Source organism: Bos grunniens, chromosome 4, assembly GCF_055505025.1.
Source record: "Bos grunniens cultivar Pamir isolate PY7600 chromosome 4, Bosgru_T2T1.0, whole genome shotgun sequence".
Taxonomy (NCBI): domain Eukaryota; kingdom Metazoa; phylum Chordata; class Mammalia; order Artiodactyla; family Bovidae; genus Bos; species Bos grunniens.
In genome coordinates this window covers 18,068,395-18,095,756 of record NC_141168.1, presented here as the reverse complement: position 1 = coordinate 18,095,756, position 27,362 = coordinate 18,068,395, and the positions used below count along the sequence as shown (strand labels likewise).

At 39.8% G+C, this 27,362-nt stretch overlaps 1 long non-coding RNA gene across 1 annotated transcript; it reads left to right on the top strand.

Moving 5' to 3' along the window:
• The first annotated feature begins 516 nt into the window (after window positions 1-516).
• Window positions 517-26,757, top strand: LOC147373723 (uncharacterized). Its single transcript, XR_015162012.1, has 3 exons — window positions 517-673; window positions 21,364-21,466; window positions 26,618-26,757. It is a non-coding gene; the product is annotated as an uncharacterized LOC147373723 (long non-coding RNA).
• Window positions 26,758-27,362: the final 605 nt, after the last annotated feature.

The window sequence follows — 27,362 nt, the reverse complement described above, 5'->3', positions numbered from 1 at the left end:
CCAAGTTGTTTTTCAGGAACTTGGAGTCAGCTGTGTCTAGTTTGGGCTTGGGCTAGTTAAGACTTGTTGAGACCATCAACCTTTCAACTGGGCATGCATGAGTGTCTGATTGGTGACCTTCTGATGTCAAAGAACCGAAAACTCCACCCTCAGAACATGCTAACACCACATTTTCATCCTATGAAGAAGCTTGTAACCTAGGTGCATCTGTTGCCCTGTGAAAAGAAAAGTGAAAATGAAGTTGCTCAGTCATGTCCAACTCTTTGCTACCCTGTGGACTGTAGCCCACCAGGCTCCTCCATCCATGGGATTCTCCAGGCAAGAATACTGGAGTGAGTTGCCATTTCCTTCTCCAGGGTATCTTCTTGACCCAGGGATCAAACCCAGGTGTCCCACATTGCAGGCAGATGTTTTAACTTCTGAGCCACCCGAGAAGCAGGAGGACTGCTGATTATCTCACCTTTTTCTTATCTTCAATCACCTTTTCCCACAACCTCCACACCTTAGCTTTCTCTCATACATACCCTGAGCCCCAGCCTTGAAAGAGGTGGGTTTGAGATTTGGTCTTTTGTCTTCTGGCTCAGTTGCCTTGTGGATAAACCTTTCCTCTGCTGCAAATCTTGGAAGATTCTGCATTTAGCTTGCTGCACATCCAACAGATGAATCTGGTTTGGTAAGGGCTATATAAATTTATATTCCTACCAACAGTACATAAGGATTCCTTTTTATTTACAACCTCCACAGCACTTGTTATTTTTTGTCTTTTATGATAATAGCTATCCCAACAGGTGTGAGGTGGTATCTCACTACAGTTTTGATTTGCATTTTTCTGATGATTAGTGACGTTGGGTACCTTTCATAAATCTGTTGGCCATTTGTATGTCTTCTTTTTGGAAAAACATCTGTTCAGTTCCTTTGTCCATTTTAAAATCAGGTATTTGACTTCAGTGTGTTTGTTGTTGTTGTTTTGGTTTTCTGTGGGTTTTTTCTTTGTTTCTTTGTTTTGCTATTGAATTGTAAGAGTTCCTTACATATTTTGTACATTAATTTTTATCAGATATATGATATGCAGATATTTTTGCCCTTTCTATAGGTTGCCTTTTCATTTGGTTAATTGTTTCCCTTGTTGTGCAGAATCTTTTTGATTTAATATAGTCTCACTTACCTAATGTTGTCTGTGCTTTTGGTGTTATATCAAGAAATCACTACAAAAGCCAGTATCAAGAAGTGGTTTGCTTGTTTCCTTCTAGGAGCTCTATAGTTTCAGGTCTTATGTTTAAGTCTTTGATCCATTTTGAGTCAATTTTTGTGTATGATGTAAGGGTTCAATTATCTTCTATTAGCATTTTGTTTGTGGTCCATAGACCAAATACTCTTGTTATAATAGGCCTGAAGCTATGGTATTTTATAATTATATTTTTTATTATTTGTAAACAATCTTTTGCTCCAAATCCATTTACTACCTATAAGACTTTTTGTACTAGTTAACAGTTTGTGTCAATCAGATCATATTAAATGTTTATACAACATTCTTCCTTTTATCTTCCAAATATTTCTTATAGTCTTCCAAACTCTGTTAGATTTTTTTCTTTTTAAATCATGGTTTACTTATTTATTTATATGCTACATCATATGGCATATGGGATCTTAGTCCCCTAACCAGGGATTGCACCTGTGCCCCCTATTTTGAAACTGTTGAGTCTTAACGACTGGATCACCAGGCAAGTCCATGGCTTTCTTTTTGGAAGTCCAACCTAAATTCATAAAGTCTTTGATAAAATTTTGAAATAATCTTGATCAGTTGCCCAGAAAATTATAATAAAATACATGTAAGGATAATCATTTTATTCATTTTTAAGTATGCAATTCAGTGACAATAAATATATTCACATGTGCATATATGTGCAATCATCATTGATTAACTTAAAAATAACAGTAGCAATAGTAATACCATTCCACTTTTAAGACCTACTCTCTAAACAACATTCAAACATGCCATGCAGTATTAACTACAGTAGCCATGCAGTACACTACATTCCCAGGACTTATTCAATTTATAAGTAGAGTTTATACTTTTTGACTCCTTTCACTCACTTTGCCACCCCTACCCGATTAATACTTAAAATAGGTTGGCTGCTAGTATTTTCATTATACTGTTATTTTTGTCATTAATTAGTTTTAGATGTACTGACTTCAGTGTTAAATGCGAATTTAAAGCATTTATATTACCTCTCCCCTCTCTTATCCTCTCAATTGCTTCTTTTTAAGTACAGTTTAGAGTTCCAAGTTGTTATAATCCTTCCATCGCTTCTGCTTCAAACTTACCAGTATCTAATCGATTACTATCAGAATCATTGCAGGAAGGAATTCCTGGTGGTACAGTGATTATTACTCCACACTCTCACTGCTGAGGACCTTGGTTCAATCCCTGGTCAGGGAACTAAGATTCCACAAGCCATGTGGCAGGGGAAAAAAAAATTATATATATAATAGTAAAATTTGGAAGAGAATCTGGTTGCCTTGATTGTGGAGAACTGGTTTTTCATTTCCTGCTGAAGTTCACCCTTTCTTTTCTTTTGTAAACTGAAGTAAGTTATTACTGTGCTTCTATTCCATTTCCCTCCAGCTTATACAGATCTAGTGCCAGAGTGCTGACCTAAGTGGTACTGTCAACAATCAATATTTGTTAATAGACTGAAAGCTCTGTTATTATCTTTATACTTAGAGCATGTTTTAGTCTTTCCACATTAAAAACAGTTCCCTGAGAAAGCCTACTCACAGCCCATACATGTCATTTTGTAATGGAAAGTGGGGTCTGGCTGCATGCTTCTCAAACGCCAATAAATAGGCAACGTTAGGAGAAGGAAATGGCAACCTACTCCAGTATTCTTGCCTGGAGAATCCCATTGACAGAGGAGCCTGGCAGGCTACAGTCCATGGGGTCACAGAGTCGGACACGACTGAGTAACTAACACACACACACATGTGCAAGGTAGATGAAAAAGCTTGCTTTATTTTGGATGCTGGAAACTGGCAGGGGGGAGGAGGAACTTCTGTCCAAAGGCCACCTCCCTCTGACTGACAATCAGTGGACCAGAGCTTTCATAGGCTGAGGGAGGGGGATACAGCACAGTCAGCTCTGAACTTGGTCATTGGTGGTCTGACCAGCATCATCTTGATTGTTCTGCTGCTGCTGCCGCTAAGTCACATCAGTCATGTCCGACTCTGTGCGACCCCATAGACGGCAGCCTACCAGGGTCCGCCATCCCTGGGATTCTCCAGGCAAGAACATTGGAGTGGGTTGCCATTTCCTTCTCCAATTCATGAAAGTGAAAAGTGAAAGTGAAGTCAGTCATGTCTGACTCAGCGACCCCATGGACTGAAGCCTACTAGGCTCCTCTGTCCATGGGATTTTCCAGGCAAGAGTACTGGAGTGGGGTGCCATTGCCTTCTCCGCTTGATTGTTCTAAGTGCCATTAATCTTCAGTTCCAAGGCTAGTTTATTTCCATTTCTGAGGTCAGTTCTTGGAATTGTGGCAGCTTATGTCATGACCACAGTCTGGTCATGATGTAGTTAACTTCTCACCTGGTGGAGGTTTCAGTATCTATGACAGGTCATAGGATATGGCTCAGAATATCATCTATTGCCCTTGAGAAGGAACTAAAGGTCCTTGATTATGCTTAATAACTAAACTATTATTATTTGGGCTTCCCTGGGGGCTCAGTGGCAAAGAATGCACCTGCCAATGCAGGAGACATAGGTTCAATCCCTGAGTTGGGAAGTTCTCACAGAGAAGGAAATGGCAACCCACTCCAGTATTCTTCCCTGGGAAATCCCATGGACAGAGCCTGGTGGGCTAGTCCATAGGGTTGCAAAAGAGTCGGACAAGACCAAACAGTTAAACAACAACATTATTATTTGGTCTCCTTTGACTGTTTTCCTTTGTTTCTACATGTTCTCACTTCTCTGATTAAGCTTATTCTTTGGCTAAAGCTTTTCCACAGACAAAAGGCAGGCAAAGGACATGGTGGACAAGGACCATAGAGTTCTGCTCCATTTCAATTTCATTCTCCTATGTGCTACTTAATTAATTTAGTGTCGCCAAATTAAATGGTGTGCTAGCTTCCTTTTGGGTTATACTTTTACTTATGTCTAAAAAACTGTAAACAAAAAACAAAAGGTGTTGTTTACCACCCAGTTACATAAAGATTAACCCCTTCAGTCTCTGACCAACAGTACATTCTATGTTCCAGACAGAGAAAATGAAGATGAGAACAGAGTTCTCTGTGCTTGGGACAGGCAGGCCCCTTAGAGAGTTAGATGTATATCTCAGGAAGAATTTTAATGAATCCAGTTGCTTGCATCTTTCCATACATCAGTTCAGTTCAGTCACTCAGTCGTGTCCGACTCTGCGACCCCATGAATTGCAGCACACCAGGCCTCCTTGTCCATCACCAACTCCCAGAGTTCACTCAAACTCACGTCCATCAAGTCAGTGATGCCATCCAACCATCTCATCCTCTGTCGTCCCCTTCTCCTCCTGCCCCCAATCCCTCCCAGCATCAGAGTCTTTGCCAATGAGTCAACTCTTCGCATGAGGTGGCCAAAGTACTGGAGTTTCAGCTTTAGCATCATTCCTTCCAAAGAACACCCAGGACTGATCTCCTTTAGAATGAACTGGTTGGATCTCCTTGCAGTCCATGGGACTCTCAAGAGTCTTCTCCAACACCACATTTCCATACATAGAAAAGCAGTAAAATCATTAACTTGAGATATTTGTTCTTTGTGACTAGCAGCATCTTTTGCCAAGAGGTATCCCTGACTGCACACATTCCCCAGCCAAAACTCACATATAAACTGGCTGCTCTGTCCACCTCTTTGGAACAGCTTCCTCAGAGCTACTGAGTGGCTGTCTCCTGGGTTATAGTCCTCAGTTAGGTCCCTGAATAAAACTGAAATTCACAACCCTTGTGCTGTGTGGTGTTTTGTGTTTTTTTAAGTTGACATGACTTTAGTTACAACTACCATCATCCTCACCCAGAAGGCTACTCTGCTTTCACATTAATTTTCTGGAACAAGAATGGACAAAAGCCTTTTTTTATTTATTTCAGATAGAGTTGAAATAGACTAAAATATTTTAGATGACTTACAAAACGAAAATGAGCATAGAATATGAGGAATACCAGTGGTCTGACTGACAAAGAGACATCATATTTTGCAAGCCAAGTCTTATATTCCTTTCACATCCAGTCTGAGAAATGTACTGTATTTTCCTCTAAATGAATAGCATTAAGTAGCCTTAAAATAACCTCTCCTACATGAAGCAATCTTCTTATAGTAAGGTTCTTGTTGTGCTTAGTCACTCAGTTGTGTCCAACCCTTTTCGACCCCATGGACTGTAGCCTGCCAGGCTCCTCTGTCCAAGGGGATTCTCCAGGCAAGAATACTGGAGTGGGTTACCATGCCCTCCTCCAGGAAATCTTCCCAACCCAGGGATTGAACTGAGGTCTCCCACATTGCAGGTGGATTCTTTACTACCTGAACCACCAGGAAGCCCAAGAATACTGGAGTAGGTAGCTTATCCCTTCTCCAGGGGAACTTCCTGACCCAGGAATTGAACCAGGGTCTCCTGCATTGCAGGTGGACTCTTTACCAGCTGAGCTATCAGGGAAGCCCATAGTAAAGCTCTAGTAGTATGATATTATAGTGATCATATGTCAGAATGATCCACAAAGAAAGGAGGATGGTTCTTTCATTGTGCACATCTAAACTCAAATCAATAGTGTCAAGATAAAAAAGAGGATGTCTAATACTCAGCAGTGCAGACAGCTTGGTTTCTGTGGGGTCAAAATAATTGACATCTCCCTCCATTTTTCAAGGAAGTGGAGGGCAGTGGAGAAGCAGTTGGAGCAGAAGATATACCACCCAACTAAGTATCACATGAAAAAATAAAATAATTATTAAAAATAATTCTTCCAATTATTCAGGTAGAACTCTCTGACCTTGGGAAAGTCCACTTTTCTGAATTTCAGAATTCCTTATGTAAATAATGGGCATGCTAATATTTACACTACCTATCTCTCAGGGTTGTTCAAATAATTGTCAAGGCAACAATTTATTGCAAGCATAGTCAAAGTTTCTTTCAATCTCAAGGGAACTTGAAGAAAGTCAGTTCATAGATTTCTTTCATAGAAATTTTTTCTAACAAGAATACATAGCTAGACATTTTTAGACTAAATACAAGGAAAAACATCTGGGCACAGCTTTTCAGGCTCCTTGTGTGCAAGTTACTTCTCACAAAACTGGGTGGGGAAATCTAATATTACCTAGACTCTTTGTTTTAAAATATCTTATTGTGGTCCAAATATGCAGTTGATTCTTGAACAGCGCAGGGTTAAGGGCACATACCCTCCATGTAGTTGAAAATTTGAGTATAAATTCATATTTGCAATTCCACATCTTCAGATTTAACCAACTGCAAATCTCACAGTACGCATGTACTAAGTCTCTTCAGTCATGTCCTACTCTGTGCGACCCTATGGACTATAGCTCCCCAGGCTCCTCTGTCCATGGGGATTCTCCAGGCAAGAATACTGGAATGTGTTGCCATGCCCTCCTCCAGGGAATCTTCCCAACCAAGGGATTGAATCCACCTCTCTTATGTCTCCTGTGTTGGCAAGCGGGTTCTTTACCACTGAATCCCAAATTTCGCAGTACAGAACATATTTATTGAAAAAAAATCATGTATAAGTGGACCCATGCAGTTCAAGCTTGTGTCGTTCAAGACAACAACATACAAAATTGAAGCTAATAGACAAATCATCTTTCAGTTCAGTTCAGTTGAGTCGCTCAGTCATGTCTGACTCTCTGCGACCCTATGAATCACAGCACGCCAGGCCTCCCTGTCCATCTTACTTTAGTGGGTATCAATACACAATCTTATTCACGTACATTCCTGTCTACCCCCTCCCAAACTGGATAATTTTAATGTGAATTCCAGATTTAGTCTACAGATGTATAGAAGATCAGAATATATCACCCCATAATATGTCCCTCTGACATGAGGATGATTTTGAGATAAAGGCAAACAGGATGAGCTCTCAAGCATCCTCCTCTCTTCCTGAAAAAAATGCAATAGAAAATGTATAGTACCACCAATAAACTATTTGGGGAAAGAAAAGTCAGACTTGAATCTGATCAAGCCCCTGGATCTAACTACCAGTCTACAGGAAATTCAGAGAATTGGAGAACATCTTAGGGGAAAAACATGAAGATTCTGTTGGCCAAATCCAGAGTATGGGAAATTCTATACAAATACAAAAAACCTGGGTTCTTCAACATTAACAAGAAATGGAGAGACAGAGACAAAGAAAGACTTCCCATACAAGGAAGAAAATAAAAACCTTATCACCCAAGATGAGATGGAGCTGAAAAAAACTCTCTACAATAAATAAATCTTATTGCTACTGCTAAGTCACTTCAGTCGTGTCCGACTCTGTGTGATCCCGTAGATGGGAGCCCACCAGACTCCCCCATCCCTGGGATTCTCCAGGCAAGAACACTGGAGTGGGTTGCCATTTCCTTCTCCAATGCATGAAAGTGAAAAGTGAAAGTGAAGTCGCTCAGTCGTGTCCGACCCTCAGCAACCCCATGGACTGCAGCCTTCCAGGCTCCTCCATCCATGGGATTTTCCAGGCAAGAGTACTGGAGTGGGGTGCCATTGCCTTCTCCGATAAATCTTATTAACTAGCCTTTATCCCGGAGAAGGCAATGGCACCCCACTCCAGTACTCTTGCCTGGAAAATCCCATGGATGGAGGAGCCTGATAGGCTGCAGTCCATGGGGTCGCTAAGAGTCAGACACAACTAAGCGTCTTCACTTTCACTTTTCACTTTCATACATTGGAGAAGGAAATGGCAACCCACTCCAGTGTTCTTGCCTGGAGAATCCCGGGGACGGGGGAGCCTGGTGCCGTCTATGGGGTCGCACAGAGTCGGACACGACTGAAGCGACTTAGCAGCAACAGCAGTGTCCTCATATATTTGCCTACCTACAACTTGCCACCTCTTGAAGCTCAAAGTCCCTTTCCTTTGTCTTGTCATATCTCTTTTAATGTGATCTCTTTTGGAGAATTGTATAAATGTTTACAAGCCTCGCTGCTGCTTGTAAGGGTTTTCTCTTGTCTTTATGAAGTCTCTTCAAGCCACATAAAACTTCTAACATCAAATAAATGTGTATGCCCTTTCTCCTGTTAATCTGTTGTTAGATTAACCAGAAAATTTTGTAAAGCCTGCTAGAGAAGCTGTGAGGAATGAGGAAAAGTTTCCTCCCCAACAGAAATGTGTTTGATGTCTTAAGATAGCCTCTCTCTTTTTCCTTCTCTTTTTCTCTTTCTTTCTCTGTCTCTCTCTCCTCTTATCTCTCTCTTTCTGTCTCTTCATTTTTGTTAATGTTGAAGAACCCAGGTTGTTTGTATTTCTATAGAATTTCCCATACTCTGGATTTGGCCAACAGAATCTCCATGTTTTTCCCCTAATGTGTTCTTCAATTCTCTGAATTTCCTGTAGACTGGTAGTTAGATCCAGGGTTTGATCAGCTTCAAGTCTGACTTTGCCTGCCCCAAATAGTTTATTGGTGGCACTATATATTCTCTATTGCATTACATCAAAAGGCATGTAATAATGTTCTCTCTTTCTGTGATGTTAAGATTGATTTGGGTTTCTGATGCTATTGACCTAATCCATTCATTATAGTTTCCCATCAACTTTCCACCCAATGGCTTTAGCAGCTATTGACAATCATTTCCTAGATTCATTCATTAAGGAACGTGTGGTAATACCATGATTTTATCAATTATTCTGTATTATAATCTAGAATTCTTCTATAAAGAAGATTTTTCCCACATAAATTTCCTGAGAGGCAGGATATACTTATATTAGTTTTATAGAATGTAAGTGTATTATAATTATGCCTATTTCCAATAATTTAAAGAAGATGTAATTAAGAAGAAGGAAGAAGAAGGATAGAGGTGATTCACAAAATCTGGAGATGAGTTGCTGAATCTATTACCTTGCCATCTATTACTAATGCTATGACTTCCCCTTGTCGTCTTTCCTATTTATTCATTTCTATTTATTTTAACAGACTTTCATTTTTAGAGCAGTTTTACTTTCACAGCAAAATTGAGCATAAGGTATGGAGAGTTTCCATATGTACCAAACTCTCTACAGATGCATGTTAATAACCCCCGTTACTAACATCCCCCAATGAACCTACATAGACACATCATTAAGATGTAGCATTAAGTTCTAACAGTAGAATTTTTAGGTCAAATGTATAAATGTACATATTTCAAATAGAACTGATTTATACTTCCACCAGTAAATTAATACTTTTAAAAATAATATTAAGCTTTTATAAAAAGAAATAGGAAATAGAAACTACCAATCTTGCAGCTGATGGCTTCCAGAGGAGCTAAATAGATACTGTTTTCCATTTCCAGTGAATGGATGGTCACCAGTGTAAGGGACAAACTGGATTCATTCATTTTACAATTTAGAAAAAATGTATACTTGAAGCTCTAAGAAGTTCTGAAATCAAGTAGTCCAACAGAAAGTGAGACTTAAAATTGCATTTTTTATTACCAAATCTCATCTGGAGTGATTCAACTCAAATATTTATGAGTAATGAATAATGAATTGAGTGTAATAAATAGTTATTTCTCTTGATAATGATTGATACTTATGTGAAAGAAGGAAAATATTCTCAGGGGATGATGTATGATTGGACCTCATGATTTCAACATGATTTTTTTTCTATGCAACTAATTATAGGAAATTGTGATTTTGCAAGGACTTTTTCTCTTTTTACTTTGAAGTAGGAATGTTGTTGGAGAGGGAGTCTGAAATAATGGAAAAGTTTTTAGAAAGATTTCCAAAGATATAAGCTTACTCAAGGTGCAGAAACATTTAACACAAAGCTATTCAACACTTACCAGGTTCAAGGTCCTGTGCTGGCAAGTGAGTGTAGCAAGGCAATTAAACTGAGTTTCTGACCCTCATAAGACAATGAGGAGACATAATACAAAATAAGTAACATTGGAGTTCTGGAAAGGAGAATAAACTCTTCTTGGGAGACAGGTATGAGAAGGGGTGGGGCTGCTCAAGAAAGGCCATAACTTTCTAGGGCATCTAGTCATTCAAGCCCTAACAGGCAACACTATGATTATTATGTTAGAAATAGGACAGAGACCTTGATCCCATGAGAATACTTTTCAGCGTGGAAGGTGATTAAGAATACACATAATCATAAAACTATATAGTGATGTTATCTTTTTAAAAATCAAGTAAATAATATAAAAAATGTTTAAGGATTGGTAATCATGGCATCTGGTCCCATCACTTCATGGGAAATAGATGGGGAAACAGTGTCAGACTTTATTTTGGGGGGCTCCAAAATCACTGCAGATGGTGATTGCAGCCATGAAATTAAAAGACGCTTACTCCTTGGAAGGAAAGTTATGACCAACCTAGACAGCATATTAAAAAGCAGAGACATTACTTTGCCAATAAAGGTCCATCTAGTCAAGGCTATGTTTTTTCCAGTGGTCATGTATGGATGTGAGAGTTGGACTGTGAAGAAAGCTGAGCACCGAAAAACTGATGCTTTTGAACTGTGGTGTTGGAGAAGTCTCCTGAGAGTCCCTTGGACTGCAAGGAGATCCAACCAGTCCATCCTAAAGGAGATCAGTCCTGGGTGTTCATTGGAAGGACTGATGCTAAAGCTGAAACTCCAATACTTTGGCCACCTCATGTGAAGAGTTGACTCGTTGGAAAAGACCCTGATGCTGGGAAGGATTGGGGGCAGGAGGAGAAGGGGACAACAGAGGATGAGATGGCTAGATGGCATCACCAACTCAATGGACAAGAGTTTGAGTGAACTCCGGGAGTTGGTGACGGACAGGGAGGCCTGGCGTGCTGTGATTCATGGGGTCGCAAAGAGTCAGACACGACTGAGCGACTGAACTGAATAATTTTTCATCATAGTTCTAAAGGCTTTCCCCCATTGCCTTAGAACTTCTCGTGCAGCTATTGAAAAGTGTGATTTTTTTCCTCTTTAGAACACCTTAGTGTTCTATAGAGTCCCCGCCCCCACCTTGATCCCATGAATGGGCATGCATCCCTTCCTTCTGTTTCCAGTGGTGAAAGCTAAGATGTGTCTGGCACATTTAACAAGTCTTTACTAAATACTGAAAGATTTCAAAATGGAATGGCAACGTATCATGCTATTATTGTATACAGGCTAAATTTTTTGTATTTATCATTCTTAACCTGTAGAGGCTATTCAGTTTATAACATTTCATCACAGTAACCATAATGTCTGACAATTCATTCTCCAGTATAATGTTTTTTCACTCAAAAAATGTCCAATTTCTGACAACTCATTCTCCAGTATAATGTTTTTTCACTCAAAAACATCCTAAAGAGGTACTTCCCTGGTGGTGCAATGGATAAGAATTGTCCTGCCAATGCAGGGGATATGGGTTCAATCTCTGATCAGGAAGATTCCTCATGTCCTGGAGCAACTAAGCCCATGAGCCACAACTACTGAAGCCTGCACCCTCTAGGGCCAGCAAGTCACAACTACCAAGCCCACATGCTGCCACTACTGAAGCCCATGTGCCTAGATCCCCTGCTCTACAAGAAGAGAAGCCACTGCAATGAGAAGCCTGAGCACTGCAGCTAGAGAGTAGCCCCCATTCTCTGCCACAAGAGAAAGCCCACATGCAGCAACAAAGACCCAGTGAAGCCAAAACTAAATAAATACTAAACAAATACAGCAGTGTGTAGATGTTAAAAGAAAAATCCTAAAGAAACATTTTATAAGCAGCAATATTTTGACATTATGATTTCAGACAAAGACCCACTCACTAATACATGTGACACAACAGTTTCTAGTTAAAGAATATCATATGGAACAAATCTGAATTGTATGCTATATTTGACTTTGTATTGCATATGATTTCATGTGCTTTCAGGGAGAGGGATTCTTCAGTCTGTTTTGAAGGACATTTCTCTTTAGCTTTTATTTTGTCCTAGGGGTTTTTTGTGTCATAACTTTATTTTTAAGAACATATCGAGTCCAAAGTAGTATGAACCTCCAAATGGTTCAAATACTGGTGGGGGGAAAAATGGTGCAGAAAGAAGGGGGAAAGAACATTAGCCATTGAACAAAGAGCTGTGCAGTAAACAGAATGAAAAAGTAAAAAAAAAAAAAAAAAATGCTGACAATGTTTTTAGGGAGAGCTAGATGGGCTTCCCAGATGGTGCTAGTGGTAAAGAACCTGCCTGCTAATGCAGGAGACGTAAGAGACAAAGGTTCGATACCTGGCTTAGGAAGATCCCCTGGAGAAGTGCATGGGAACCCACTCCAGTATTCTTGCCTGGAGAATCCCATGAACAGAGGACCCTGGTGGATTACAGTCCATAGGGTTGCCAAGAGTCAGACAGTAAGGGCCAGCCTTTGGAAGGGGTGTGTAATTCTCTTCTACTCACAGTTAAGTAGAGACAAATTATTTCTGTATGAGCTGAACAAAGGCACTTTAGTTTACAGTGAAACAGAGGGGCAGGGTCCTCTGAGGGAAGCTATTAAGTGTGATTATAATAACAAAAGCAATGAAAAGAAATCAAAGAAACAGTTCCAACATGGAGTCAGAATTGGCTTCCTCCCTGCAACATGATCTTGAATATTTTAACATCCATTAGCCCCTCTTCACTCCCTTCCCAGAAATGCTTCCCTGCTTCCTCCTCTGCCATCCACCACCAGATCCTTAATTCATCTTTGGGCAAGTACAACAACTTTTCATTACATGTCACTTTATATACAACTCATGTGTCTATAGTTTCAAATTGTTGTTTATTACTTATTTACATTTATTTGTATTACTTTTTTTTCATTTATTTGTATTACTTAGTTATTATAGTTAGTGTTAGTCATTCAGTCGTGTCTAATTCTTTGTGACCCTGTGGACTATAGCACACCAGGCTTCTCTGTCCATGGGATTTCCCAGGCAAAAATACAGGAGTGGGCTGCCATTTCCTTCTCCAGGGAGTCTTCCTGACTCAGGGGTGGAATCCTGGTTATTATAGTTTTCTGCAAAAATTATATGGGATCTTGGGTTGAAATTTCAGGCATTGCAATTTTTCCCTTTAAAATGAATGAAACAAGGTTTTTTGAAAACGCATTTTTGATTAGCACTAGCATTTGAAGGAATGAATTAAAAGATGTTAAACCAAAGGATAGTGGTAGATAGTGTTTCTCAGACTCTGCACTTCCAAGTCCCAATTTGGGCCTTGAACTAGGAGTCCCTAAACCTGGCCATGGAGAAGGATATGGCAACCCACTCCAGTGTTCTTGCCTGGAGAATCCCAGGGATGGGGGAACCTGGTGGGCTGCTGTCTATGGGGTCGCACAGAGTCGGACACGACTGAAGTGACTTAGCAGCAGCAGTAGCAGCAAATCTGGTCATCTGCCAGACTACAGGGCCATCATACTGCTCCTTAAGGGACAGCCCTTTAGCTAGAATAAACAAATATTTACTGTCCAAACTAGATACTTTCAACAGTGGAAGGGGAGCTATTAATAATGACACCAGGGAAATTGGTGTCCACTGAGACTGCCCCAAGCAGATGAGGAATGTCTAGAATGTCACCATACTGTGAGTCTGTCTCCTTTACCTGGAGTAAGACATGTGCTAGTACAGGTCTAACTGGCTTGGGGGTTGGGGAAATCAGGAGTGTGTCCATTTATGTGTCTGCTGATTTCCATGGTGTAAATACTCTGACCATGTCCAGTTTTAAGCTACTAACAATTTAACAATCAACTCACAAGATTTCTGAAAATTTAGCATTTGGTTGTTTTAAAAAAATTTTTTTAATGTATATTCATATTTATTTATTTTGCTGCACTGAGTCTTAGTTGTGGCATGAGGGATCTTTAATGGCCACTTCGAACTCTTAGTTACAACATGTGGTGTCTAGTTCCCTGACCAGGGATCTAACCCAGGCCCCTTGCAGTGGAAATGCAGTCTTAGCCACTGGACCGCCAGGTAAGTCCCCTAGCAATTGGTTCTTGCTAGCCAGAAAGCTCTAACACACTAATGCCTGCAGTCCAGGCATCAAATTCTTTGAAGCTCAGAGTAGAATTCAATCTTTTTTTTTTTCCCTTCAGCCACATTGTGAGGCATGTGGGATCTTAGATCCCCAGCCAGGGATAGAACCCACATCACTTGTGTTGGAAGAATGAAGTCTTAACCATTGGGCCTCCAAGAAAGTCCCCTCAGAGTAGAATTCAGTTTCCCTTCACCCATATCCTATATTCTTGTTTTCTTTCCCAGGATATATGTCATTCCAAGAGACTACAGATTCTGTGACCACCAGAATCTGTGACCACCATCCCTATTCTCAGATGTAGATGTGGTCCTGCTTCTTCATTTCTCTAAACGTAGTTTATTTATTTAATCTAGTTGAGAAATATTTAACATGTTTTCTGAGTGTTAAATATTATAGTACATAAGAATACAATAATTCAATATTAGCAAAGCTATCAAAGTCTAGGATATTCAGTCTTGAATAAAAACATGCGCTATCAACAGTCTCAGTTCAGTTCAGTCACTCAGTCGTGTCCGACTCTTTGCAACCCCATGAATTGCAGCATGCCAGGCCTCCCTGTCCATCACCAACTCCTGGAGTTTACCCAGGAGTTGTCCATCGAGTTGGTGATGCCATCGAATGATCTCATCCTCTGTCGTGCCCTTCTCCTCCTGCCCCCAATCCCTCCCAGCATCAGGGTCTTTTCCAATGAGTCAACTCTTCGCATGAGGTGGCCAAAGTACTGGAGTTTCAGCTTCAGCATCAGTACTTCCAATGAATACTCAGGACTGATCTCTTCTACGATGGACTGGTTGGATCTCCTTGCAGTCCAAGGGACTCTCAAGAGTCTTCTCCAACACCACAGTTCAAAAGCATCAATCCTTCGGTGCTCAGCTTTCTTCACAGTCCAACTTTCACATCCATACATGACCACTGGAAAAACCATAGCCTTGACTAGATGGATTTTTGTTGGCAAAGTAATGTCTCTGCTTTTGAATATGCTATCTAGGTTGTTCATAACTTTTCTTCCAAGGAGTAAGCATCTTTTAATTTCATGGCTGCAGTCACCATCTGCAGTGATTTTGGAGCCCAAAAAAATAAAGCCTGACACTGTTTCCACTGTTTCCCCATCTTTTTCCCATGAAGTGATAGGACCAGATGCCATGATCTTAGTTTTCTGAATGTTGAGCTTTAAGCCAACTTTTTCCACTCTCCTCTTTCACTTTCCTCAAGAGGCTTTTGAGTTCTTCTTCACTTTCTGCCATAAGGGTGGTGTCATCTGCATATCTGAGGTTATTGATATTTCTCCTGGCAATCTGGATTCCAGTTTGTGCTTCTTCCAGCCCAGCGTTTCTCATGATGTACTCTGCATATAAGTTAAATAAGCAGGGTGACAATATACAGCCTTGATGTACTCCTTTTCCTATTTGGAACCAGTCTATTGCTCCATGTCCAGGTCTAACTGTTGCTTCCTGACCTGCATACAGGTTTCTCAAGAGAAACACAGGTCAGGTGGTCTGGTATTCCCATCTCTTCCAGAATTTTCCACAGTTTATTGTGATCCACACAGTCAAAGGCTTTGGCATAGAAATAGATAGTCTAGAAATAGACAGTCTAGCTTACGTCAAATAGCATCAAAATCAGAGCAGTTCCTTGGACAGTTTCTCCTCTAGCATGAAAGGATGACCAAGTCTGAATATTGTTTCAACAGTCTTTGGGGTCTCTGTGATTTCCTATGGGCAAATAAGAGCATAAATTATAAAACTACAGGCAAGGCCAAGAATACACAGAAGTGATTACATGGGACAACTGGAATCCAGGAAACAAACATTTCTCTAAATAAGAGTCTAAAGGAAACATAATACCAATTCTGCCGGGCATTAAGACAAGTGTTATAAAATTACAAGGGGTATTTTAGCTCCTAGACCACAGCTGCATTCCAAACACTTTGCATTTGCACAAGTAAAGCAATGTTAGAAAGGTTTGCCTGGAACTCAGGGATGATTACCTTGATATAAATCAAGTCCCTCCCTCTAGGAGGCAGATGATTGTTTATGTATTTCAAATGACAATAGTTTTCAGTTTTCAGTGTCTACTCTTGCTGTGCCCAGTCTTAACACACCTCACCTTCCTACACATGAAAACCAATCTTTTTTCTCTCTCTTTAATGCCATCACAAGGATCTGGGCTATATACTTGGCACTAGACTACAAAGAGAAGTCAACACAAATGCTGCCCATAGGAAGCCCATACTTCTTTTGGGAAGAGATACAATTATATATACAATTAATTGCAATACAAATAAGACTGAGAAAAAAAAACAGATGCAAACCAAAGCCAGAATAATGGTCATGTCACAGACTAAGGATATGACAGTCATAAATTAATTTTCTACTAGCCATTAGCATCCACATACTATCTGCTATGACTGCTTTCCAATATGCACAAATACACTTTGAATCAGGCCCATGCATTTCCTGTTCAAAAACAGATAATTTTTAAAGTCCCAATTAGATTTTTTATACAACTTGATAATCCATGTATAAAATGTATATGGATAGTGATATGATATCCTTTTTTCTTTTTTATATGATTGTTGCTGTTCTTCAGTCACTCAGCCATGTCCATTTCTTTGTGACCCCACAGACCACAGCACACCAGGCTTCCCTGTCCTTCACCATCTCCTGGAGCTTGCTCAAACTCATGTCCAATGAGTCAGTGATGCCATCCAACCATCTCATTCTCTGCCATCCCCTTCTCCTCCTGCCCTCAATGTTTCCCAGCATCAGGGCCTTTTCTTTCTTTATTATTATTATTTTTTAGGGGCGTTTTCTAATGAGTCAGCTCTTGGCATCAGGTGGCCAAAATATTGGAGCTTCAACTTCAGCATCAGTCCTTTCAATGAATAATCAGAATTGATATCCTTAAAAACTGCTTCCTGATTGCTTAAAGTTTACACAATAGGTCTTGAAAAGTGAAAGTCAGTCGTGTCTGACTCTTTGTGACCCCATATTGAAAAGCAGAGACATTACTTTGCCAACAAAGGTCTGTCTAGTCAAGGCTATGGTTTTTCCAGTAGTCATGTATGGATGTGAGAGTTGGACTATAAAGAAAGCTGAGTGCCAACGAATTAATGCTTTTGAACTGTTGTGTTGGAGAAGACTCTTGTGAGTCCCTTGGACTGCAGGGAGATCCAACCAGTCCATCTTAAAGGAGATCAGTCCTGATTATTCATTGGAAGGACTGCGCTGAAGTTGAAGCTCCAATACTTTGGCCATCTGATGCCAAGAGCTGACTCATTAGAAAATGCCCTTAAAAAAAAGAAAGAAAAGGTCTTGATAGTGAGAAAGATTGAAGGCAGGAGGAAAAGGGGAAAACAGGATGAGATGGTTGGATGGCATCACCAACTCAATGGACATGGGTTTGGGTGGACTCTGGGAGTCGGTGATGGACAGGGAGGCCTGGCATGCTGTAGTCCATAGGGTTGCAAAGAGTCAGACATGACTGAGTGACTGAACTGTACTGAACTATACAGTCCATGGAATTCTCCAGGCCAGAATACTGGAATGGGTAGTATTCTACCCCCTGGAGTGGGTTCTCTTCCCCAGGGGATCTTCCCAACCCAGGGATCAAACCCAGGTCTCCTGCATGGCAGGTGGATTCTTTACCAGTTGAGCCACCAGGGAAGCCCAAGAATACTGGAGTGGATAGCCTATCTCCTCTCCAGTGGGTCTTCCCAACCCAGGAATCAAACCAGGGTCTCCTACATTGCAAGCAGATTCTTTACCAACTGAACTATTAGAGAAGCCCAATAGGTCTTAACTAGAATATATATGAGAGCTTCCCTGGTGGCTCAGATGGTAAAGCATCTGCCTGTGATGCAGGAGACCCAGGTTCAATTCCTGTGGGGGAAAAAAAAAATGTATTTGTATTCATACTCAAATTGCTTTTAAGAGCAATACTCCTTAAATACATTGTGGAAGATAATAAAGGTACTTCATTTCCTTGTGAAAAAAATATATATGGGATAGTAAACATAGAATAGTATAAACAAGGTGGGTGGGAGTGGGGACAAAAAGGGTGAGGGGAATTAAGAGATACAACCCTCCAGTTATAAAATAAATAGGTCACAGCCATATAATATATGGCATAAGGAATATGATCAGTAACATTACAATAACTTCATATAGGGACAGATGGTTGCTAGACTTACTGAAGTGATCATTTCTGAATATATACAAATATCAAATCACTATGTAATACCCCTGAAACTACCATAATATTGTACACTAGCTATATTTAAAATTTTTTTTAATTAAAAGAAACTATGACTATATGAATCCGCCTGCAATGCAGAAGACTCTGGTTCAATTCCTTGATCAAGAAGATCTGCTGGAGAAGGGATATCCACTCCAGTATTCTTGGGCTTCCCTGGTGGCTCAGCTGGTAAAGAATCTGCCTGCAATGCAGGAGACCTGGGTTCAATCCCTGGGTTGAGAAGATCCCTTGGAGAAGGGAAAGGCTACCCACTCCAGTATTCTGGCCTGGAGAATTCCATGGACTGTATAGGCCATGGGGTCACAAAGAGTCAGACGCAACTCAGAGACTTTCACTTTCATGACTATATCTGCTCAATAAATTATAGTCATATAAAAGAAAAATGAATAAACAAGTTGAAAAGAGACTGAAAGGGAAAGTGGATTAAATTATTCATTTAATCTAAATGATTGTGATTGGTAACGTTGGTCATCCATATGGAAACGAGAATGAATTTGGTTTTCCCTCCTCTCCTCCCCACAACTAATAAAATGTCCCTGTCACAGAGTTGTTACTATATTGTGTTTATTTTTTTTTTAATGAAGAACATTTATGTGTAACAATATGAAAAGATCTCCAGACTGTAAAGTAAAAAGGACAAGTTACAGGAAAAAAATCTATACAACACAATCCTATATATGTGTGTTTGGGAAGGGGCCTCCCCCCTGAAACCTGAAGCCCCAATACACACATATATATGAAAACTCATTTATAGAAAAAGGATCTAGAAGTATATACAACAAATTGCTACCACTGTTACCATGAAGAGAAGTAGTATACACATGGGAGCCGTTACTCTTTATTCTGAACTTTCATAATTGCTTAAGTTAAAAATAAATAATACTACAAGACAGTTATTTAGAAAGGTTGTAAAAATTATAAATCACTGAAAAAGGTGCATAATTATATAGTGAATTAATCTGTTACCCACTCCAGTATTCTTGCCTGGAGAATACCATGGACAGAGCAGCCTGGTGGGCTACAGTCCATGGTGCTGCAAAGAGTCAGACACGACTGAAGCAACTTAGCATACACACACATCAGGCTGGCACTGCTAAGTCACTTCAGTCATGTCCGACTCTGTGCGACCCCAGAGATGGCAGCCCACCAGGCTCCCCCGTCCCTGGGACTCTGCAGGCAAGAACACTGGAGTGGGTTGCCATTTCCTTCTCCAAAGCATGAAAGTGAAAAGCGAAAGGGAAGTCACTCAGTCGTGTCCAACTCTTATCGACCTCATGGACTGCAGCCTACCAGGCTCCTCCATCCATGGGATTTTCCAGGCAAGAGTACTGGAGTGGGGTGCCATTGCCTTCTCCAGTGGTTCTAAAAATGTAGTCTGACTCTGAAAGGCCTCTGATGCCTTTTCAATGGAGCCATGAGGTCAAAACAATTTTTAAAATATACTAATATGTTAGGGCTTCCCTGGTGGCTCAGTGATAAAGAATCTGCCTGCCAGTGCAGGAAACACAGGTTTGATGCCTGGTCCAGGAAGACCCCACTTGCTTCGGAGCAACTAAGCCTGTGCACAACTATTGAGCCTATGCTCCAGAGCCTGGGAGCCACAGCTTCTGAGCTCACAGTCACAACTACTGAAGCCCGCATGCCCTAGAGCTTGTGCTCTGAAACACTGTAAGAGAAGCCACTGCAATGAGAAGTCCACTCACACTAGAGAGTAACCCCTGCTTGCTGCAACTAGAGAAAAGCCCGAGCAACAATGAAGACCCAGCACAGCCAGAAACAAATAAATAAATGAAATTAAAAAAAAAAAAGTCTAATATGTTACTTGCCTTTTTTGTTCTCATTCTATCATAAGTTTACACTGAAGGAGGAGGAGGGTTATGAAGTTGATGAGACAGAAGAGACTAGAAGTAATTTTTGTACTATGAGGATTTATTTTTTTAGCCGTATGAATATGTACCTATTAAAATTATACCTTCAGTTCAGTTCAGTTCAGTCGCTCACTCGTGTCCGACTCTTTGAGACCCCATGAACCGCAGCACACCAGGCCTCCCTGTCCATCACCAGCTCCCGGAGTTCACCCAAATCTGTCGCATCGGTGATGCGATCTAACCATCTCATCCTCTGTCGTCCCCTTCTCCTCCTGACCTCAATCTTTCCCAGCACCAGGGTCTTTTCCAATGAGTCAGCTCTTCGCATCAGGTGGCCAAAGTATTGGAGTTTCCACTTCAACATCAGTCCTTCCAATGAATACCCAGGACTGATCTCCTTTAGGATGGAAGAAGGTAATACAGATGAATACTTGTATAATCTTGAGATGGAAGGCATTTCTGAATATGACAAAATCAAATCATAAAAAAAATGATAAATTTGACCATAAAAAGTTTACAATTTTGTCTAGAAGGAAAAAAAATCCATAAGATTAAAACCCAAACGGCACTTTGGAAAAAAATTTGCAACATATGGTGCGTGATAAACAGTGGTTCCTTTCAAAACAATAGGAAAAAAGATGAGCATGCCATAGGAAAAAAAGAGGCCAAGACCATGATCAGGCAATCTGAAATGAAAAAGATGCAAATGACCCCTAAATATATGAAGATAAGTTCTGTCTCAGCACTAATAAAAGAAACGAAGATAAAATTAATAATGACTTACCTTTTTTAGACATTCAGACTGGAAAGATTAACTCAAAAAATGGCAAAGATGTCAGAAATTCAGTATTCACATAATGTCAGTGGGAATATAATATAAATTATTTCTGAAGGGCAGTGTGACAGTACATATATAAAGAAACTAATTGTGCAATGCTTGATCTGAAAATTTCACTTCTAGAAATTTAACCTAAGGTCACAGAGATAAATGAAATGCAACAAACAACTGTATGTCAGATTACTAATTTCTGCCCCACCTAACCTTTCCTTATCCTTTTACTAATAGGATCTCCACTCCCCTGAGGGGATACATAACTACTCCACTGCAGAAGACATTTCCCAGCTGACCCTGAAGTTTCATGTGGCCCTGTAACATAATATCAGTAGAAGTAAGTGTTTAACTTCTGTATCACCTGATAGCACTTGCCAGTTCTTCTCTTCTCCCATGGAGAAGGAAATGGCAACCCACTCCAGTATTTCTTGCCTGAAAAATCCCATGGACAGAGAAGCCTGGTGCACTACAATCCTTGGGGTCTCAAAGAATTGAACATGACTGAGTGACTAAGCACACTTTTCTCCCAAGTGAAAACATGATGCTTGGGTCAGCTCTAGCCATGTAGACAAGAACAACATTTTGAGAGAAGGCAGAATAACAAGCTAGAAAGAATCTGCTGTCTTGTATGACTGAGCAGCAGAGTTGTGGGATTTGTTATATGAAAGAAAAATAACTTGTTTGAGCCACAAAACTTTTAATACAACTTAACCCATAACAACTAATACAAGTTTAAATGTCTGTCAACATAGTTCTTTTCCCATTATTTTTTTATAATGGAATCATGGGCAGTCCTTAAAAGTGGCTTTATAAATCTGTAGATGTCTACATGTAATTGTTGAGTTTCTTAGTCTGCTTGAGTTGCTATAACAAAATCCTCTAGACTGAATGGTTTATATAACAAAAATTTATTTCTCGCAGTTCAAGAGACTAAAAAGTCCAAGATCAAATGTGTGCATTAGTCGCTCAGCTATGCCCAACTCTTTGCAACCCTGTGGACTGTAGCCCGCCAGGCTCCTCTGTCCGTGGAAGTCTCGAGGCAAAATTATACTGGAGTGGGTAGCCATTCCCTTCTCCAGGGATCTTCCTGGATTGAAGGAATTGAGGTGTTGAGCCTTTTTATTCTGTTTGTCTTCTTTCATGTGTCCCCTTATCGTCTTCTTTATTCTCACTGTCTTTTCTTTTTCTTGGTCCTCTTATTAACTTACTCCTGATCTATGAAATTGTTAATTGCTTTTTTTCTTTTTTTTCCCCTTTGCAATCCCTAACCTAATAATAAAACTCAGTACAGAAAAATAGACACAAAGATCAATAGCATAGAAATAAACCTATGTACTTACAGTCAATTAATCTGCAATAAAGGAAGCAATTATATACAATGGAGAAAAGAAAGTGTCCTCAATAAGTGGTGCTGGAAAAACTGGACAGTTACAAGTAAAAGAATGAAATTATAACATTCTCTAACTTCGTATACAAAAACAAATGCAAAATGGATTAAAGACTTAAATATAAGACCAGATACTATAAAACTCCTAAAGGAAAACAAAGGCAGAACAGCCTTTGACATACATTGCAGCAATATTTTTTGGCTCCATCTTCTAAAGTAATGGAAATAAAAGCAAAAATAAACAAATGGGACCTAATTAAACTTAAAAGCTTTTGCACAGCAAAGGAATCCATAAACAAAATGAAAAGACAACATACCTAGTGGGAGAAAATATTTGCAAATGGTGCAACTGACAAGGGATTAATTTCCAAAATACACAAACAGCTCATACAGTTCAATATCAAAAAACAACAAACAGCCCAATCAAAAAATGGGCAGAAGACCTAAATAGAAATATCTTCAGAGATGACATCCAGATGGCCAGCAGGCACATGAAAAGATACTCAACATTGGTAATTATTAGAGAACTGCAAATCAAAACCACAATGAGGTATCACTTCACACTGGTCAGAATGACCATCATAAGAGTCTAGAAATAATAAATTCTGGAGAGGATGTGGTAAAAACAGAATGCTCTTGCACTGCTGGTGGGAATGTAAATTGCAAACAGTGTGGAGTTTTCTTAAGAAAACTAAAAATAAAGTTATCATATGATCCAGCAATCCCACTCCTGGGCATATATCCTGAAAAGACACAAACTCAAATTTGGAAAAAAAAAAAAAAACCACACATGCACCCTAGTGTTCATAGCAGCATTATTTACAATAGCCAAGACTTAGAAGCAACCTAAGTGTCCATTGACAGATGACTGGATAAAGAAGATCTGGATGTACATACAATGAAATATTACCCAAGTATCAAAAAGAACGAATAATCCCATTTGCAGTACATGGATGGACCAAGAGATTATCATACTAAGTGAAGAAAGTCAAAGAAAAATATCATGTGATATCATTTACATGTGAAATCTAAAAAAAATGATACAGATGAACTTATTTACAAAACATAAATAGACTCACAGACATAGAAAACAAACTTATGGTTACCAGTGGGGAAAGTGGTAGGGGAGGGATTCATTAGGATTTAGGGATAAACAGATACATAGTACTATATATAAAATAGGTAAATAGCAAGGTCTAGATTTTTGGCCTCCATGAAATACGTGAGATATTAAAGGAATACAGAAGAGAAGTGGTTCTTAACCTCAAGGAATTATAATCTAGTAGGAGAAATAGCAGCAGCAGGAGAAATAGCATGCCTTTTGCATTGAGTATCCCCAGACCACCCTCAGTTTCAGTGATTTGCTGGAAACACTCCCAAGAGTCAGAAAGTTTTTGTACTCCCAGTTATAGTTGATTATGCAAAAGGACACAGCATAGACTCAGCAAAAGGGAAAGGTGCAAAGTCCAGGAGAAACCAGCCGCAAGATTCCAGCTGTCCTCTCACACTGGCATCCCACAAACAGCCTTAATTCTCCTAGCCAACTATGAAATAACACCTGCAAAATGTTGCCAATAATAATAGTAGTAGTCGCTCAGTCATGTCCAACTCTTTGCGACCCCACGGGCTATAGCCTGCCAGGCTCCTCTGTCCATGGGATTCTCCGAGCAAGAATACTAGAGTGGATTGTCATTCGTTTCTCCGGAGGATCTTCCCGACCCAGAAATCAAACCCAGGTTTCCTGCATTGCAGGCAGATTCGTTACCATCTGAGCTACAAGAAAGCTAATACAGCAAAATTCACTCAAGCCCTGATAGCCAGGATTTTAATTGGGGGTTAGTTGTAATGACATGCAGCCCCTATGTGACTGACTTTAGCTACTTAGTCTCCAGCCCTTTAGAGGTCAAACTGACACAGCACGGCCCAGGGCCTCGGGTATGCAAAAACTGGTGTTCCCATTGTTAGCAAAAACTATCTGATCAAACTCACAGAGTGTGACCCAAAACTTCAAGTGTACAAAACTACTCTTATTGGGTAAGATAACAGTTCAGAGATCATCTCCCAGAAGTTACTCAAGGGCCAGTGCTTTTTCTGGAATGTACAGGATTATGTAACCCATGAACACTGAGTTAACCCTTTACTGCATCCCCAAGTAGTATGTAGACCATAAATATATTTTTTAACTTTTTTAATTAAAATAATATTTGTTTATTTATTTTTATTTTGGCCTTGCCTCTCAGATTGCAGGATCTTAGTTCTTCAAGCAGGGATTGTACCAGAGAAGAGCCAATTCTGACTCCATGATGGACCTGCTTCTTTGACTTTAACCTTTGCTTGTCATTGCTTTTGTTATGTTGTTTTTGCTGTTCAGTTGCTAAGTCTTCTCTGATTATTTGGGACCCCATGAACTGCAGCACAACAGGCTCCCTTGTCCTTCGCTATCTCTGGGAGTTTGCTCAAACTCATGTCCATTGAGTTGGTGATGCCATCCAACCATCTAGTCTTCTGTCATCCCCTTCTTCTCCTGCCCTAGTCTCTTCCAGCATCAGGGTCTTTTCCAATGAGTCAGCTTTTTGCATCAGGTGACCAAAATATTAGAGCTTCAGCTTCAGCATCAGTCCTTCCAATGAATATTCAGGGTTGATTTCCCTTAGGATTGACTGGTACTATCTTCTTGCAATCCAAGAGACTCTCAAGAGTCTTCTCCAACACCCCAATTTGAAAGCATCAATTTTTTTATTTTTTTGGCTTTCAGCCTTTTTTGTGGTCCAGCTCTCATATCTGCACCTGACTACTGGAAAAACCATAGCTTTGACTCTACAGATCTTTGTCAGCAAAGTGGTGTCCCTTCTTTTTAGGTCTAGATTTGTCATAACTTTCCTTTCAAGGAACAAGAATCTTTTAATTTCATGGCCGCAGTTGCCATCCTTGATGATTTTGGAGCACGACAAGATAAAATTTGTCACTGCTTCCACTTTTTCCCTTTCTGTTTGTCATGAAGCGATGGGATTATATGCCATGATCTTAGATTTTTTTTAAGTTTAATTTTTAAAATTTATTTTTTAATTGAAGGATAATTAACAGAATTTTGTTGTTTTCTGTCAAACCTCAACATGAATCAGCCATAGGTATACATATATCCCCTCCCTTTTGAACCTCCCTCCCATCTCCCTTGCCATCCCACCCCTCTAGGTTGATACATAGTCCCTGTTTGAGTTTCCTGAGACATACAGCAAATTCCCATTGGCTATCTATTTTACATATAGTAATGTAAGTTTCTATGTTACTCTCTCCATACATCTCGTACTTTCCTCCCCTCTTCCCATGTCCATAAGTCTATTCTCTATGTCTGTTTCGCCATTGCTGTCCTGCAAATAAATTCTTCAGTAGCATTTTTCTAGATTCCATATATATGCTTAATATATGATATTTATCTTTCTCTTTCTGACTTACTTCACTCTGTATAATAGGCTCTAGGTTCATCCACCTCATTAGAACTGACTCAAATGCATTCCTTTTTATGGCTGAGTAATATTCCATTGTGTATGTGTACCACAACTTCTTTATCCATTCATCTGTCAATGGACACCTAGGTTTCTTCCATGTTCTAGCTATTGTAAATAGTGCTTCAATGAACAATGGGATACATGTGTCTTTTTCAATTTTGGTTTCTTCAGGGTATTTGCCTAGGAGGGGGATTGCTGGGTGGTTTTATTCCTAGTTTTTAAGGAATCTCCATACTGTCTTCCATAATGGCTATATCAATTTACATTCCCACCAACAGTGCAAGAGTGTTTTCTCCACACCCTCACCCACATTTATTGTTTGTAGATTTTTTGATGATTGTCATTCTGACTGGTGTGAGGTGATATCTCATTTTATTTTGATTTGCATTTCTCTAATAATGAGCAATGTTGGGCATCTTTTCATGTGTTCGCTAGCCATCTGTATGTCTTCTTTGGAGAAATGTATGTTTAGTCTTTTTCCCACTTTTTTGGGTTGTTTGTTTTTCTGGCATTGAGTTGTATGAACTGCTTGTATATTTTGGAAATTAATCCTTTGTCAGTTGTTTCATTTGCTATTATTTTCTCCCATTCTAAGGGATTGGGGGCAGGAGGAGAAGAGGACTACAGAGGATGAGATGGCTGGATGGCATCACCGACTCGATGGACGTGAGTTTGAGTGAACTCCAGGACTTGGTGATGGACAGGGAGGCCTGGCATGCTGCGATTCATGGGGTCGCAGAGAGTCAGACACAACTGAGCGACTGAACTGAACTGAACAAAGAGTTTTATTTTATTATTTAAAAAAAATAAATTTATTTATTTATAAATAAATAAACTATTTATTTATAGTTTCCGTTGCTGTGTAAAAGCTTTTAAGTTTAATCATGTTCCACTTGTTTACTTTTGCTGTTATTTCCATTACTCTAGGAGGTAGGTCATAGAGGATCTTGCTTTGATTTATGTCACTGAGTGTTCTGCCTATATTTCCTCTAAGAGTTTAATAGTTCTGGTCTTACATTTAGGTCTTTAACCCATGAGTTTATCTTTGTGTATGGTGTTAGGAAGTGATCTAATTTCATTATTTTACTTGTAGCTCTCCAGTTTTCCCAGCACCATTTATTGAAGAGGCTGTCTTTGCCCCATTGTATATTCTTGCCTCCTTTGTCAAAAATAAGGTACCCATAGGTGCATGGGTTTATTTCTGGGCTTTCTATCTTGTTCCATTGGTCTATATTTCTGTTTTTGTGTCAGTACCATACTGTCTTGATGACTGTAGCTTTGTAGATAATCTGAAATCAGGAAGGTTGATTCCTCCAGCTCCATTCTTCTTTCTCAAGACT